This window comes from Canis lupus, chromosome 33, assembly GCF_011100685.1.
Source record: "Canis lupus familiaris isolate Mischka breed German Shepherd chromosome 33, alternate assembly UU_Cfam_GSD_1.0, whole genome shotgun sequence".
NCBI classification, from domain to species: domain Eukaryota; kingdom Metazoa; phylum Chordata; class Mammalia; order Carnivora; family Canidae; genus Canis; species Canis lupus.
Window position 1 is genome coordinate 21,736,693 of NC_049254.1, and position 17,110 is coordinate 21,753,802.

General features: G+C 38.9%; 1 long non-coding RNA gene across 1 annotated transcript; it reads left to right on the plus strand.

The window, feature by feature from the left end:
- Positions 1–423: 423 nt before the first annotated feature.
- LOC119867297 lies at positions 424–8,189 on the plus strand. The gene is made up of 3 exons (XR_005383081.1): positions 424–564; positions 7,676–7,872; positions 7,973–8,189. It is a non-coding gene; the product is annotated as an uncharacterized LOC119867297 (long non-coding RNA).
- The last annotated feature ends 8,921 nt before the right edge of the window (positions 8,190–17,110 follow it).

Genomic DNA, 17,110 nt, shown 5'->3' on the forward strand with positions numbered 1-17,110 from the left:
TACATGCTGCACAGAATCTAAAAGATTTATATGTTCAAGCCTATTTTTATTCCTATGCCCCATTACAAAGTAAAACTTCTTTATTTTCAGGACCCTATTATCTAGTACTTGACCATGAATGCTACATATGCAGTAATTTTCTCTTTTCAATGGAATAGTGAAGACACTTTTCAGAGTACAGGGATGGACGGACATGGAATTATAGAAAACGTCACAAAAGTGATCACAGACAGTCCTTATGTGACACCAAGGAGATCTTCACCCCCAAAGTGTTCTAACAGCCATCAGGAATTCAAAGAGCAGTAAAAAGAATTTTAGTGGACTCCCTCATAATTGATCATTTCTTTCTTCCTTTTTCTTTTTTAAAGATTTTATTTATTTATTCATGAGTGACACAGAGAGAGAGAGGCAGAGACACAGGCAGAGGGAGAAGCAGGCTCCCTGCGGGAAGCCCGATGCAGGACTCGATCCCAGGACCTCAGGATCACGACCTGAGCCAAAGGCAGACGTTCAACCACTCAGCCACCTGGGTGCCCCAATCATGTCATTCTAAGAATCTCTAAGGTATGAATCACCTGGCTTTTCAGAACCTCTCTCTCATTGTTTTCATCAGAAAAATCTTTAAAACTTTCCATTTTATATGATTATTTTCCAGAGCTTCCTATATAAGAATCTGCTATATGAGAGAATTTGAAAGAATGCCCCAATTTTCCCCTCAGGTGGTCTGCGCCCTCCTGTTGGCCCTGGTTTCTTCCCAGCATCCTTACTGATTGAGCCTGTATGCTGGGCTTTGAAAGCACTGCTTTTTGTTTGTTGTTCAAACAAACTCTCTTTAATAGCAGCACATGTAAAAGAAGACTTTAGAATTTAATTTATTCCAGTGTAATGAGGCTGCCAAGAAGAGATCAAGGTAAAAGTCAACCTTCTTTCTTTCTTTATTTTTTTTTAAGCAGAGCCTGTAAGAGCCTGGCTCTCTCCAGCCATCTCCGCAGTCTCCTCTCTCTGACAGGCAGCTTATACTCCATCCGTACTAAACCACTTAGAGTGCCCATCAAATGCCTCGTTCCCAGGCCTTTGTACATGCACATGTCCTATTTTCAACGCCATCCTCCTCTTCCTCTCTTTTCTCCCAGCTACCTCTAACTTGTCCTTCAAGCCTTGAATCAGGGCTTCCTCCCAGAAAAGTCTAAGTCTTGCCCTACAGCCCACCACCAGCTCAGCTGGGGAAAAAGGTGTGTGTCTATCTGTGTGTGTCTTGCACCGTGTCCTCGTTTTGTACGTATGAAAATCTCAGCCCTCGTCTCTCTGAATCACAGTTATCTCTGTGAAGATCCACATCTCCTAAACAGATAGACAATGATCTCCTTTAGCCCTCGGATTGTTTGTTCCTGGCTCACCTCTAAAGCTCATCACACCCTTGGCCCTTACCAGTCACTCAGTTCATTTGGGATGAGTGAATGACCCACCTACTGAACCTAGGGTTTTAATCTAGAGAAGAGGACTCAGAGAGGTACATGAGAGGGGTCTAGATATCCTGAACTACTGTCCTTTTTTTTTTTCTTTCTTTTTTTTTTTTTCTGAACTACTGTCCTTACCATAATAATAGCTAATCTTTATTTATCGCTCAGTAAGTGCCATGCTATCTTTCAAGTTTCTCATATATATCAAGTCATTTATTCCCAGCCAAAACCCAATCTGGTGGTATTATTGCCATCCTCATTTTGCACATGGAAAATCTGAGTCACACAGAAATTAGGGAACCCGCACAACCTTGAACAACATAAGGTGGATTTGGGTTTCAAACCAGATAGTCTGACCCAAGAGGCCATACTCTCAGCTACCAATACAGAGATTCTGACTAGGGCTGCAACTGTAGAAGAAGAGATTATTTCCAGCATTTAAGTCTAAAGCTGGCATATATTTTAAGCTCAGTAACTCTCTATGACTTGTTCAGAGTATTCTAAAGGCTGGAATCTCACTGAATTGACAATGGCCTTTGTCTCAACAGAAAAATAAAACAAAACAAAGCAAAAAAATAAATAAATAAATAAACATAAAATAAAAAAAAAAAAAACACAACTAGAGTTATCCAACAATGGAATGGGCTAGCTCTGAAGTCATTCCTTTGTAAAACTGTTGAAGCCGAGACTAAGCTACCACTTGGTGGAAATTTGGGAACTAGAATTCACACCTCTGAGAAAGATTAGATACTGGTGAGTTGTCAGCATTGATACCAGCGTAAGTATGCTTTGGTCAGCCACGTATTGAGATACAGTGACTACAGTATAGAGTCATCCAAATGAGGTCATTGAACTTTTTCAAATAACCAAGATGCTATTCAGGCCCAAATCAAAAATTTTCTGATAGTAGGGATACAAGGCACTGCGAAAAGCATGTAGGCTAAAAGGATAGGAAACATAACATCCGTTACTCACTGATCAAGTGACAGTGTCTATATCATTTCATCTTTCAGAGTCTGAGTTTCTTCAGCTCTAGGATGGGGATAATAATAGCTTCCATAGTTTTGATAGGTGAAGATCAAATAAAAGTTTGGAAAGGGTTAGAATGTGTTGTAAATGTAAATTGCCATGCACCTGGCTGGCTCAGGTTGGTGGGGTTTGTGACTCTTGATCTTGGGGTTGTAAGTTCAAGTCCCATGTTGTATGCAGAGATTATTTTTAAGAAATAAAATCTTAAAATATATATCTGTGTGTATGTATATTACCACGGAGATAGGAAAGAGATACAAAGTTATGAGGAAATCATCAATCAATGTCATGCATATTTATATATGCGGATGCTTATTCAGCCCGTAACTATTATCAGCTATGGTGACTTTTGTAAATATTTTCCAGTATGATTCAGGTATCTTTCTCAAAAATGTCTTAGTCTCATGGTCTGAATATATGGTTAACCTTGTATGAACTAGTATCCCTTTCTGGACGATATTTTCTGTGTCTCAGCCCTTATTGCCATAATCACAGTATATAAGTAGCCTTGACTACTTAAAATTCTTAAGTTGCTGAGATCAGAGACACATTCAGAATTTTAAGGCTGGTTGTAGGAGAATCAGCCTCTTTCATTCCTGCATCTTCGTATGTGCTCAGATAACAGCAGAACATGCGCAGTGACATTTGTTTAGCCATGATAGCAGCAGAAACGCCTGTACGTGCAGATTGGGACTGTGGCCTAAGCTCAGTGGCAGGCAGCCTGGATCAAGGGAAGAAAAACTTTGATCCTAGGTCACAGAGTTGCCACTGGGTGAAAAGACACTTTACACACCAATCAGACAAATCGTCAAATAATTTTAGATGGAATTAAACAGTAGCATTGAGAATGGGAAAGGGCAGAGAAAAAAGCTAAAATAATAAAGAATAGTGGGAAGAAGTGAAATGAAAAGATGAAATTCAAGGAGAGAAAAGACAACAAAACGAGAAAAGGAAAAAACTCACTAATGGTGTGATAAAAAGAATAAGTCCTCTACCGGCTTCGCTGGACAGATGAAGGGGCTCCCCGAACCCCACATTTCTCCAAATTCCCAGAGATGGATTAGCAAAATAATATAAACTGAGCATAAATTTGCTGACTGTGGTAGTGTGGAGTCACCTTGGACCTCATCAGCATTGCTAAACATCACCCGTAACCTTTCCATTATCACTGAGGGTCTGCTCAGCACCAGGCCCAACTGCTCCAATAATTTCAATTACTTTCCCTGACAAATTTTATGTTTCATGTATTTTAGTGGCCTGATAATTATGATTTCTCTCATTTCTCGCTATCGAGCTTAATGGGTTCCAGCATGAGTGTGCAGTTTCAGAAATGAAGTTCCACTTGAATTCACAAGTTATTATCTACTTTCATTAATGGAATTGGAAAAGAGAGAGTGGAAAAGAAATAAAGAATGAGGAAGAAGGAAGAGATGAGTGAGCAGGAAAAGGGGGAGAAAAAAAGGAAAACAAAAGGCTAGGATAAAAGAAAAAAAAGAACAACCAAAGGAGAAAGAAAAAGTGTAAATGGAAAGTAGAAAGGAAAATACGTTGACTTTTTTTTTTTTTGGATAGGAAAAGCACTGAATAGATTATTTCTATTATTAAACTCATGGCTGATGAAAAGCAGGACGTGTTGGAAAATTTCCAGGCTTTGTGGCTAGACCACATAGGGTTAAAGAGCCTAGTTCTTTCATTGACTAGCTGTGAGATCCTAAGCATGTTACTTGACCTCACTGAGATTCATCTGCTTTCTTCTTTGTGTGAATAAGAGCACCGACTCTATGAGCTAATTTCCCTTCCTCTTTCTCACTCCTTCTTGTGTGTGTGTGTGTGTGTGTGTGTGTGTATCAACAATTTTTTACAGAATGACAACTATAGGATGACAACCGAGAAATTGTGCTGGTGCAGGCAAATGGGCTTTCTGAGAGCTGCAGAGCAGGGGACAGAGATGAATGAGAGCTTAGGCTGCCCGGGCATCCATACAACTTTCCTCCCCCATGAAGATATGACTCTACTCCCACTTGTCTGGCATAAGGAATGGGAATGTCCAATTTTGAACAATGGAAGCCTTAGTAAAAAAGATTATTTGTGGCAGTGTTACCTGATTACCATGTAAGCCCTCGTGAAGCCAGGTGACACCAGAAGCTGTGTGATACCTGTTCAGGTGCAGATATGCTCAGTAGGTTGCAATTTCTCCAGCTTTGTGGAATTCTGATTTCTGGCCAATTAATTGGTAACTTAATCTGACTTACAGTGGGTTTATGCATGTCATCTCTCACAACCAATATTTAATCCACCAGAAAAGATTAATCTGGGAAAAGTAGGACATAGAAAGATTAATCCCTGACTTCATGAAGCTCATAATCTAATAGGGGACATAAACATATAAATAAGTGTAATAGAAAATGAATATGATAAATGCGATAAAGTGGTATGTTGGATCTTATGGGCTTAAGGAAGGAAAATGTTTTATCTATTATAAAAGATTATCTTTTAATACGGGCCCAAATATTTTTTTTAATTATTCTTTTTAATTCCAGTCAACACAGTGTAATATTAGTTTCAGGTGCGTAATATAGATCTCAACAATTCCATATAACACCGGGTGCTCATCACAACAAGCGCTCCTTAATTCCCATCACCTGTTTCACCCACCCCCCACCCACCTCCCTTTTGGCAACAATTTGTTTTCTGTAAGTAAGTTTGTCTTTCTGTCTTTCTGTTTCTCTCTCATCTCTCTTTCCCTTTGCTCATTTGTTTTGTTTCTTAAATTGGCATTTGTCTTTATCTGACTTACTTCACCTTGCATGATACTCTCTGAACCTCCATAGTGTTTTCCAGAGTGGCTGCACCAGTTTGCATTCCAGGCAACAGTGTAAGAGGGTTCCCCTTTCTCCACATCCTCACCAAAAAAGACCCCAAGTCTTAAGCCAAAAGACTGAATCTCTAGCTTTACAATTTCAAGCATTAATGAACTATTTGGGAAAATAAAAGGAGGATTACAACATCCTTCCCTATTTTCCGGAAAATACATCACATAGATGGCAACACCTGAGCCCTGTACTGCAGGCACTTATGGTGATAAAATGATAAATATAGAGAAAGAAAAAACAATATTCAAAGAAACATTAGAATTAATTAAACATTGTAAAGTTAACAAAAAGCAGGAGTAGTAAAGAAAAATTTAAAAATAACCAAGCACGGAAATAGCTACACAAACGAATCATTTAAAGTATGTTTGTTCTGTATTCTGCAACAGAAAAGGGTATCAGTTTTCTCCAATCATCCTAATAGGGACCCTTGAAAGACAGCTAATCTTCACTTTGGTTAAAATGAACTCAAAATCTCTGCTCTGGTTATGGCAAACTGAAGGAAAAAACTAATTGACTGGGCAACATGTCTCTCTCCCATCAAGTACCTTTCTGCCAAGGCAACTGAAGACAACTTGAAATTTCTTAAGGTCATCTACACTTTTCTGTGAATATATTTTAAAAGACCATTGTGTGGGAGGGATTAGATCAGTCTATCGATTGACTGGCCCAATCATTATTGGCCTTGGCTTTCAGAAAAAGCATGCACCCTTTCAAAAACTGTGTGAGTGTCTCTCCCACTCCAGGCACTGTGAGTGGCACAGGAGTACAATGACAAGGGAGCAAATCTTGTTCTTGAAGCCCTCATGCTTCAGTTGCAAAAACAATCACACACAGAGTGCTGTGGTAGCTGATGGGGGAGAGAGGTAACAACGAACTGTGTGACAGGAAGGCAGCAAGCTTTAAGAATAGGTCCCATTTCAACAGGGTCTTGAGGAATCCCAGGAGTTTGCTCCGTGGGGAAAGAAAGGAAAGGAGTTCAGACATCAGAAGGTCTGCACAAACCGCTGTGGGCAAGATTCATTAAGTATTCAGGCAGGTGCTGTTTGTCCTACAGCCTGTTTATTGACTGTCTCAGTACTGCTTGCCTAAGATAATGTTAGTAGCCCACCGACAGGTTGAGTAGTAATTAAAAAAAAAAAAAAATATATATATATATATATATACATACATACAGATATATGATTCCAATATGCAGTGTTCACACACAATTGAATCTGGCTTCTTTGGGCCTTTATCTCAGCAGGATCACATTAGGTCCAAATTAGGAGATTTGATATTATTGACCTGGTCTCACCATCTTTTCTCATAGTCTACTTTGCCTCAGATAATCATGACAGGGAAGCACTGAATGTTGGAATATACATGGTGAGTAGAAAGAACCTAAGGGAATCTGGCCTCCCTGTGCTTGGAAATCACCAGTCAATGGCAGCCTCTCCGGGAGGCCTTGATCCCAAAACTCAATTAGCAACCATGAATCCAAGATCTAAGAGGCAGGTCTTGGATTTCTTTGGCCCATTTGAGCCAGTTAAGAGTCCTGCCTTAGTTTCTATCACCCCTACTTTGGTCATCCAAGGATCAGCTCTAATTCTAATATATATAGAAATCCTGAAAAGTTGAATATTATATTTAAAGTAAAAAAAAAAATTCCTTAGTGTGGTAAAAATGACTACTAAGGCACTTTGAAGAATAGAACCTTTCTCACCTCTCAATCTCTGGAGTTAAGAAAATTAGCAAAGAATTTCTTTCCTACTTTTTGGAAGTTATTCTGTGTTTCTTAAACTGTAGCCATATAAATTTTGGAGAAGCTCAATCTATTCATATGTATCACTGAGTATGAAGAATGTAAAGAATCCCCACGTTGGCTGAAAAATTTTGTTTCTCATTTTTTTTCTGAGACCATGGAACCAGTTGCCTTCTGTGATTAAATGTAATCTTTGATATAAAGTATGTGGTAAAAGTATTCTTTTAACCATTAAGATCATATCTTTAATGTTCTTTACATCTTGATATCACCCTCAAAGTTTTATGGATATTTTTAATTTGCACCTGTTGAAAATCAGACCCACAATAAAAATCTAATGGAAACAGAAATAATGGAGGTGTAGTAGATGTTTTGTAACAGACTTGTGGAATTTACATGTCTCCAGTGTCCACCGCATCCCATGGTCCCTGTCCCAATGTCCCAATGAATTATTTAGTAGTATGATTTGTCATGTGAAATAATACTTGGACCACTCATTAAAGACTTGTTATATGTCAGATGCTTTACATAATTTAAATCTAACTTTCACAAAGACATATTTATCATTGCAGAAAGCAACTCCAGGAGCTCAAGAGACTTACCTAGGGTTACAGATTCAAGTTAATGCAGTGCAAAGATTTGAATCTATGAAACCCAAATTCAGAACCAGATGTTCCCCTCTTCTGCCAAATTGCTATTCCCAAGACTATCAAGAGGTCAGAAGAAGAACTCACAGTCCACCTCTTTCTTCCGGCTAAGTAGCAATGGGGTCAGGTCACATAACCACTTTTTTTTTTTTTAAATCATGCATGATATACACATTTTTTTAGAAACATTAAAATGCCAATTCAATCCTCTTGCTTTAAAAGATCCTGGATATTATCCATGCTGGAGAAGAAGGAAGAACATATCTGCCTTCGAATGGTGGAGGAGTAAGGAGGACTCCCGGGTTGAAGGGAGAGGATTTTGTTGCAGGAGAAATTTGGAATACGGACTTTGGGTAAGGGAAAAGTTCCGCTGCAATGCCGTTTGACAGAAATATGGTGCAAGCCATGGATATAAGCTCATACTTAATTTTAAATTTCTTGATAGCCATGTATGATAAATAAAAAAACAAACAGGTGAAATCAAGTTTCACAATCTTTTTTATGTAATCCAATGTATCTGAAGGATTACCATTTCAAGACAGAGCAACACAAAACATTAATGAGATACTTCACGCTCCTTTTGTATATGAAGTCTTAATGAGGTCTGGTATGTATTTTATACTTAAAGAACATACTTATTTAGAGAAGTCACATTTCACATTCTCAATAGCAAAATGTGGCTAGAGGTTACTGTACTGGACAGTGTGGCTCTAGCGGCTTAAAGAAGCCTTGGACAAAGAAGGTAGTCAAATGGATTTTGCATTAAAATGAAATAATTTCAGAATGGGGTACTCAGGGTATAGACATTTATATACTGATAGCTGGAGAAGGATAAAACTTTCATAAGCTAGGAGTGAGGTGAATATAATATAGTTATCCACTATAGGGGATAGTGTAGAGTGGAATGACGAGAAGAAAAATAAATATTTGGAGAGGAGGCACCTGATATCCATTTTCTAACACTTACTCAACAGAAAGATACCTTCAACCCATTCTACTGAGGAGAACACTGAAGTTTAGAGACAGTCATTGGCTCAGGTTTCTACTTTTTACTACTCCACGAATCTGCGACTACCCTAAATCAGTAGTTTGTATGTTCCTCATTTGCACCGCCTGCAGTAAAAAAAAAAAAAAAAAAAAAAAGAATAATCTTCCAGCCAACCTAAGTCTATATTGTTGACATGAGGCAGACAGAGGGGATTTGCAGAGGGCAAGGTGGGAGGAGGATACAAAGCTTGCAAAGAACTGTGTTTCAAAGGCTGTAGCTACAACCCTAAGCCTTTAGGGTGTTGAAGGCAGGGAGCCAGGCCCCAGGCAGCTGTTCTGCTATACAGTTTTTATTCTGGGGACATGTACCTGCTGTTCTCTTGGCACAGCTGAAGATAAAAAGCAAAGGATCAGGTTTGACATGCAGTCAGAGAGCATGGGTAGAAGAACTGAAGAAACCGTTTCACGTGACGTTGGTTAAGAATCAGAGGAGCTTGTCCAATGGCCTGCTCTGGATATTCACATGCAGGGATAGATTCCTATCCAATTTATACAAGCTCTGTATGTTTCCTGGCTTATATTTTTAAATATAAAATAAAGCAAGCATCCTCTAAACTGTCCATGTGAAAAAATAAAAATAAAAAAAAATAAACTGTCCATGTGGAGTGCAGATAATCTACATTCTCTGGGCATAGACTGTAAAGTGATCTGCTTGTGCCATGGTGGTGAGAGGATTTCTTACCACACTGTTCCCATCCTGTCTCTTCTATGAGAACTGAGAGGAAGAGAAAGGGGGCATCAGACAGCTCCACTTAGCCTTACTTTTGTGGAAACAGCTTTTCATGAAAAGGAAGTTATTTTCAGGTAAGGATCCTTGCAGACAAGAAAGAAAAATCAAATGAGCTGAAAGTTACTAAGACCTTCTTTAAAAATGGAATCATAATGAATTCTCATTTCTATTTGGATAAGTAGTTCACACTTAATGACTTACCCTATAGGATTATAAGAGAGTTAGATAGACTCTACTCATTCATTCAAAGTTTCCTTCAGTAGTTATTTTTTAAGCACCTATTATGAACCAAACACTCTTCTAGGCTCTGGGTGTACAGTAGTGTGGCAAAGGCTCCTGGTTGATCCTTGAACCCATGTTTTCCAGACAAACATGACTTGACTACATTTCCCAGAATTCTTTGTGGTTAGGTTTATAGGTATGACTCAGTACTAGCCAATGAACTACAAGAGAAAGTGTTACCTCTGCTCTTGCCATGTGTGATTTTCCACAACCTTTCACCTGCCACAGTGACCTTGGACGTTGCGGTGAAGGTGGGAAAACCACCTGAAGAGGGATACAGAATCCTCACTTGGAGGAGAGCAATAAGAACATTGGTTTTAGATCAGAGATGAACTAGAAACAAACGTCTACATCACAGCAGCACCTTAAATAACATAAGTATAAATAACAGACTTGCTCTGTGCCCTCTTGGTCTTACACACAAATGGAAACAGACAATAAATAAACAAGCCCCAGAGACATTGGGGGCATATATGATCATAACATGTTAAGCCTATATAGAACTCCTCATAGCTCAGGTTCACAATAAAAGATTAAAAGTGGTGGTGATACAAATAATTTACATTTGACCATAGGATAAAGTATCTCTTCATCCTGCCCCCTTTCCCAACATGCACACATGCTTCTTTTTCTACCCCCCACCCCCAAGTAAAGTCTATTCGTTGAAAGAGTGATGGACTCCAAAGTATGTGAAATAAGAAAAACCATATCATCTTAGATATTTCAGTTCACTGTTTTCTTTACTGAATGTTAATCCATTTGTAGAAAGATATAAATGCATCTTTTTCCCCCCAGGCAATAATGAAACATTGGTTGCCTGTTAATTTTCTCCCATGAACAAAAATAGAAATGCTGAATACAGTGCCTAGTGGTAGAGCAGCAGAAGGATAACTGAGGTGGTAATCAAAGAGGTCTGAGATCTAGTCCTAATTATGTGATGTTAGTTAAAGTAGCTACTTCTGAAGGCTTGGTTTCCACGTCTACAAAATTAAAGGTTTGGGCTAAATGACCTGTAAGATTCCTCCCAGCTCTCACATTTCTATTTCTATTTTCAACTTAACACCCCAAACTTTTATTTTTTTTAATTTTTAAAAAAAAATTTTTGGCATTAAATAGTAGAAGTATAGCTCAGATGCACTGCTTGGGAGACATGCTTCGTGGTTTACAGGTTCAAATGATAGGACTCAGTATGTGAACTCTGAATCCTTGACTCTCGGTTAGAGGCCTGATGCCTTGTCTAGAAAACAGAGGCCAAAGAGACATTGGAAAATTTCAAGTGATGCAGAGATTCTGTTTGAATTATCCAAAAAACTGCCCAGGACTTTCACTTCCTTTGACCCCTGTCCTTCTGAAGCAGAAAACATACATACGCATACGTACACATATAGATGTATGTGTGTGAGTGTGTGTGTGTGTGTGTGTGTGTGTGTATTTGTGATTCTGATTTTCCAAAGCTCTGAGCCTCCTTTGTCCTTTGAAGCGTCAACCTTTCACATTAAGGACTGTATTGTTTTTAACAATTGGGTCTTTCTCCCCAGCTTTCTGCCCCCTGCTCAGCTTCTCTCTTCTCTGTGATCTAACTCAGGTCCCCCTCAGCTGTCTGGCTCCTGCTGCTGTGCATTGTGATTGCACGTACTCTATGCTTTCCTTACCATGGTGCCTTTGATTCGGATACAGACGGATACATTATTGATTAGGGTTTGGCTGCTGCTCTTAGCTTGCTGGTGCTGCGCTAGTAACTAATAAGCTAGTAAAAGAAGACTGAGGAGAGCCTAGCTCCTCTTTAAAAGCAAGTAGATAACAACCCCACAGTCTCCATCTTGGAACCTTTAAGAAATGCTACCTGCTTTCCTGCTAGGAACTTTAGTTTGTCTGGTCAAGCACCATTACCTCACAGAGGTCTGTGGTCCACCCACCAGGCAGTGAAGACTCCCTGGAAGAGGAAATCTGCATAGGTGGAGGCCCATTCTTTGTTCCACACTGTATTCATGGTTGAGCTGCTTTGCTAAACATCCCTTTTAAACCCTATGTAGCCATTTTGAACCAGATTCTTTACCATCGTATTTAATTTTTGCCCCCAATCTATGATCACAGTCTCCAGGCTCTGAATTAACACCCTTCTTTTGATACTAAAGGCTGCTATGCTGGGAATTCTCTCCAGCTACTCACTCTTTGGCATCTTTTCTGGTGCCTTAGAGAGATGGCAGGAAAAGCTATAACTGAAGACTTTTTAGGGTATTTGAGTGGCTCAGTGGTTGAGCATCTGATGCCTTTGGCTCAAGCCATGATCCCGGTATCCTGGAATCAAGTCTCGCATGGGGCTCCCTGCAAGGAGCCTGCTTCTTCCCCTGTGTCTCTGCCTCTCACTCTGTGTCTCTCATGAATAAATAAATAAAATCTTAAAAAGAGACTTCTTTAAGTTTTCTTCTTCTTTAGACATTTAAATGCCCTATTTCAAAAAATCATATTTTCAAGTGATCATATACTTTAATCCAACAATTCCACTGTTATAGTTCTGTTTGCAGAAGTATGTGTAGTATATGTGGACATGCATCCACAGCCCGACACACAAACATGATTATTCTACCTATAATTGCAAAACCTGGAAAAATCTTAGGGACTATTAAATAAGTTACTAGTCATCCATAGAGTTGAATAATATGCAGCTATTTAAAAAGTCATCATACACACTGATTTAAAAAACAATCTGTTATTTTATTAAAAGAAATCCTACTTGTGTAGGCTAAACTCTTTGTCAAAAATTTTATTTACTACCTATCTGCTTATCTTTTGGATGGCCTGTCCATCTATCCTCAACTAGCTATGCTGGTTTATGCATAAAGCATTCAAAATTTTGCTGAGCTGTAGATAAAATCTGTTAATAGCAACTTCCACTAGAGCCAGTGACTATGGGAAAAGGAATCTTAGAGTTTACCTTTCTGGGTTTTTTGAATTTCTAACTTCATGCAGATATTGCTTTTATTTTTGAAAGACGTCATGTCAACTAAGGTGAGCTGGACTCTGATATCATGGAGAAACCCTCTTCTTTATTTAGTCCTTTATTTCAACATCCTTATAAGTCTGGTTTAAAAATGCCCTAATATTAAGGTTTAATAGTTACATAAAAATACGGCGTGAGTCACTTTCCTGAAAATGAATTTTGAAAGATGAAGAGAGACTTATGGGAGTTAGAAGTCCCTGAATAGTGAGAAGACAGCTAGAGGAGCAAAAGAAAGCACTGCGGAGGGAGAGGAGCCCCACCGAGCTCTTTGTTTCTCCAGGTCGCATGAAGGCGGTGAGGAGGGCCGACTGGTGGTTAGGGAAATTGGATTCCAGCCCCGCTCTGCCATTTCCTACCCTCCTGCACATGTCACTTAACCTCTCCTAACCTCAGTTTCCTCATTTATAAAATAAGGGAATTGTGTTGGATGATTTCTGAGGCGCCTTCTAGCTCAGAAATCTATTAAATTCTATGAAACATCATCCTTTCTCCCACCACATAATTGGCAGGAGGTGGTAATGAAACAAGGTCCAGGATATAATTCATCTTTCAATGTACATTTTCTCTGTCCTTCAAAGGAAAGTAGTTGGTAGGTCTCATTTTTCCCCTCCTGTAACCCTGACCGGAACTGAGGATAAATTCCTTATACAGGACCCCATGGAGACTTTTATATGCTGGAAAAAAACTAAGCTGGCCCAGAAATACCCTTAGACAGAGCACACTTCTAGTCAGAGCCAGCAAAGTCAGGCACAGTGAATAAGCCATAGGCTAGAAAGAATAATCAGGTATTTTGTTTATTTGTTGTTTTTTTTTTTATAATTTTTTAAACCAGAAAAAAAATATATCATTTGCCATGTGGAATTTTGTAGTATGTGGTACTTTCTATCTTATCTGATCCAGCCCACTTATCCTATTTAAAGCATTTCACCCCTGCTAATGTTTTCTATTTCAAACCTACAGAGATGAAAAAAGCCTGACCTGGTTCCCACCATTCCAGCAGACGATCAATCAGGTCTCCCCCATCCTTTAAAGCCCTTGGCTTGCAGTTATGGAAAGAGATAAAGTCACAAACTTGGATAATCACTATTTAATGATATGACCTATGAAGGCTAATGCACTTTGTAATAACTTCTTCAACACCTATCACATAGTTTGCATCATTCTAAGCATTAAATATTCAAAGGTCAAGGCCCTACCTCAGGAAGATAGGGGGGTGATAGAGGAAGAAAGGGGAAGAAATCAACATGATGTAGCCATAATACAAGTTTCACATCAGAAGGATGGGCCAGAGCTATGGAAAGACAGAGGAGGGGCCATTTAACCTAAAGAAGATTCATTCGAGCCGAGCCTCAAAGGTAAATAAGCAATAGCCAGGTTCTTTTGCTGCCAGTGTCTGACCTTACTACGGCAAGGAAAATATCTTCATCTGTTCACATGTGATGGCCCCAGGAGAAAGCAAGTATACAAAGAGCAAATAGGTCACCTGGAAACCAAAGGATGAAAAAAGACCCAGGAATAGCAGAGCTGATCTGTGAAAATGAAAGAATAAGGCAATTTTGAGCAAGCCAGGGGAGAATGGGCCCTCAAAGGAAGAAACAGAGAAACAGAACAGGGTAGGGGCAGGATGAAGCATTGGGACAGGGCCGTGTCTCTTAGATATTGCAGGTTTCATTCCAAAATGGTCTTGTTTACCTTATCTGTTCAGAGACTGAGTAATCCTACAAGATACCTCTCCTTTCAGATAAGGTACTCCCCTTCCCAAGCCGTCATGAGCACAGCAGGTTTAGTCCTGAAGCTTTGGCAAAGCGGGACAAACCTAGCGGGACCACTAAAACACAGACACCCTGCTGGGGTGAAGATGAATGGAAATGCAACTGGGAAATATTTCACAACCAGGTGTGAATGAATGGAAAAACAAAGAAAATATTTCTGTCACTGTGAGTGATTTACACTAGATTCAGACTAAGACTCATAGCCACATGCAGGAATCAGCTGGAAGTCACACGTGAAGGAGCAAATCGTCGTATTTTTTCTTAAAATAATGTGTACATTAAAATCAAATCAACAAATACTTTTTAAATGATTTCCCTAAATGTTGTCATTGCTTGATTTATTTACTTTTCTTCTAGCAGAGGTCAGAGCCAGATTGCTGGAGTCTAGGAGCGAGGGACAAAAGACAGATATTAATGGTTGACCGATGCTTTTTTTCTAACGAGTAATATAAGGGGCTCTGCATCTTTCCAAATCCTAAAGTGTATCCCATTAGCCTGAAATTTCTGAGGACACAGGTGATAAGTTTCTACAAAAGTCCTATTCAGATGCCACTAATAATTCAATACCTGAAGCTACTAATCTACGTGTTCTAGCTAGGTGCTTTGTGAAGTCATGCAGAAGGAGTAATTTTGCTTTGTGATTATACAGGAAGAATCAAGGTAAAACACTACTCTGTTTTAATGCTCAATAAGATGTCAAAGAGAGAGAGAGAGAGAGAGAGAGATTAATGACAGACGTCTGTTTCTTTAAGTGTTGACCTGAGAATAGAGAAATATTTACCAAGTCTTGAGTGAGTTCAGGGTTACAGTTAGAATACCTGAAACTTTGCACAACAGGGGTCTTGTGTTTTAACTTCTGAAGGATTGACCGTGCTCACCATTTTTTCAGCTTCTTAATGGGTTCAGCTGCAGTGCTCTAAATATTACCATAGGGTTCCAGCTCTATTGCTTATATGGAATTAAGGACTTAAGCTATATAATTTTATTTATCTTCCAAATCACAAAGTGGAATATTCAAGATCTTCTTCAAGGCCCCTAATTGAGTTGCAGTGATAACACAAAAGTAGAAACAAACAAAAACCTGAGCTCCTAAGTCTCAGATCAATGTCTTCTGTAGATTCCACTGTTTCCGAAACAGAAGAATTGTAGAGAAATCACATCAGAGAAATCTGAGAGATCTCAGAAAAATCACAACCTTTAGAGAAATCAGTTTTCAAAGCTATTTGACTGACAAAGCCATGCCTTCTCCCTGGCTTCATCTCAGCCCCTGGAGCTGTCACATTAAGAGGCTGTGTGATTTTCACGCAGTGTGTGATCAGCAGTGTGGCAGGCAACTTGAGGCCACCTAGGAACACAAGGGAGTGTGATCATGCATATGTCCCAGGAGCAATTCTAGAAATGAAGAAAGAAGAATAAATAAATAAGAACTGTGCATAGAAGAACCTCATGCTGTGGCTTTCCGTCTGTAATAACCAGTCTGATACTTAATAAATGAGCAAATATTTATTTTAAACAATGTAGATCCTTAATGTCATGTAAGGAGCTATGGAAGGTAGAGCCAAATAATGAAATGTCCCTTACCCTCAAGCAGCTTATGATTCTATCTTAATGAAGCACATTCTTGTCTCTGGTCCACTGAAATGTTAAAAAAAAATAAAAATAAAAAATAAAAGCTTCTTTAACTTTATCTTAGAATCTTCAGATGTTTTTTTTTTGCTTTAGATGGGATATGATTCATGCTGTTTGGGTCATCACCAGTATAAAATGTGTGGGTTTTTTTCACTATAAATATTAAAAGATATGAAAAGATAATTGATGTGAGTTGTCCTTCCTGAAACAAGTCCAGGCATATTTATACACAATGATGCTCAGGAGGTGCCAGAAATTAACTTTCAATTGTCCATATGGCACTGACTTGAGGGAAAGTGGTCTATGTCAGCATGAAGGGCAGCGTTGTCAGATGACTGGATGGCTTTTCATAGAAGACAAAACACATAAAGAAGAGTAGAAATGGAATTCTATCTTCTCTGAAGTGTGTAGATACTCTTATGGGGGAAAAGGTAGCTCTAAGGACAGGAGTTAAGTATCAGTGATGGCCATGGAGGAGAAAATTAAGGATCTGGGACTATTTTCTGGCCTAATTATAGACACCATCTCAGCAGATGCACCCTTAATCAATGAGTCTTGATAGCAAACTATTCTTGGCATAAAATTGTAGGTATTCTAAAGAAAATCAGAAGGTAAATGATTTTTCATAACTCTTGGCAACCCTCAGGATGTCTTGATATGGATTAGTTATCACTTATCTTCTTGCCCGGTTTTAGAGAAGCTCATCATTGATACTCAGTCATTATATTAATCCCTATAAAACTGTTGAAAGTAAAACCATAGTATTAAAAGTGCTTATTTTGCACAAAATGAATTAATGTCTTGCACCTCAAGCTTGCCAAGATTTAGCCTCTAAAAAAAAGTCATTAATGTTATATGTCACTTTCCATAATATATTCCGGAAAGTTATGAGTAAATAT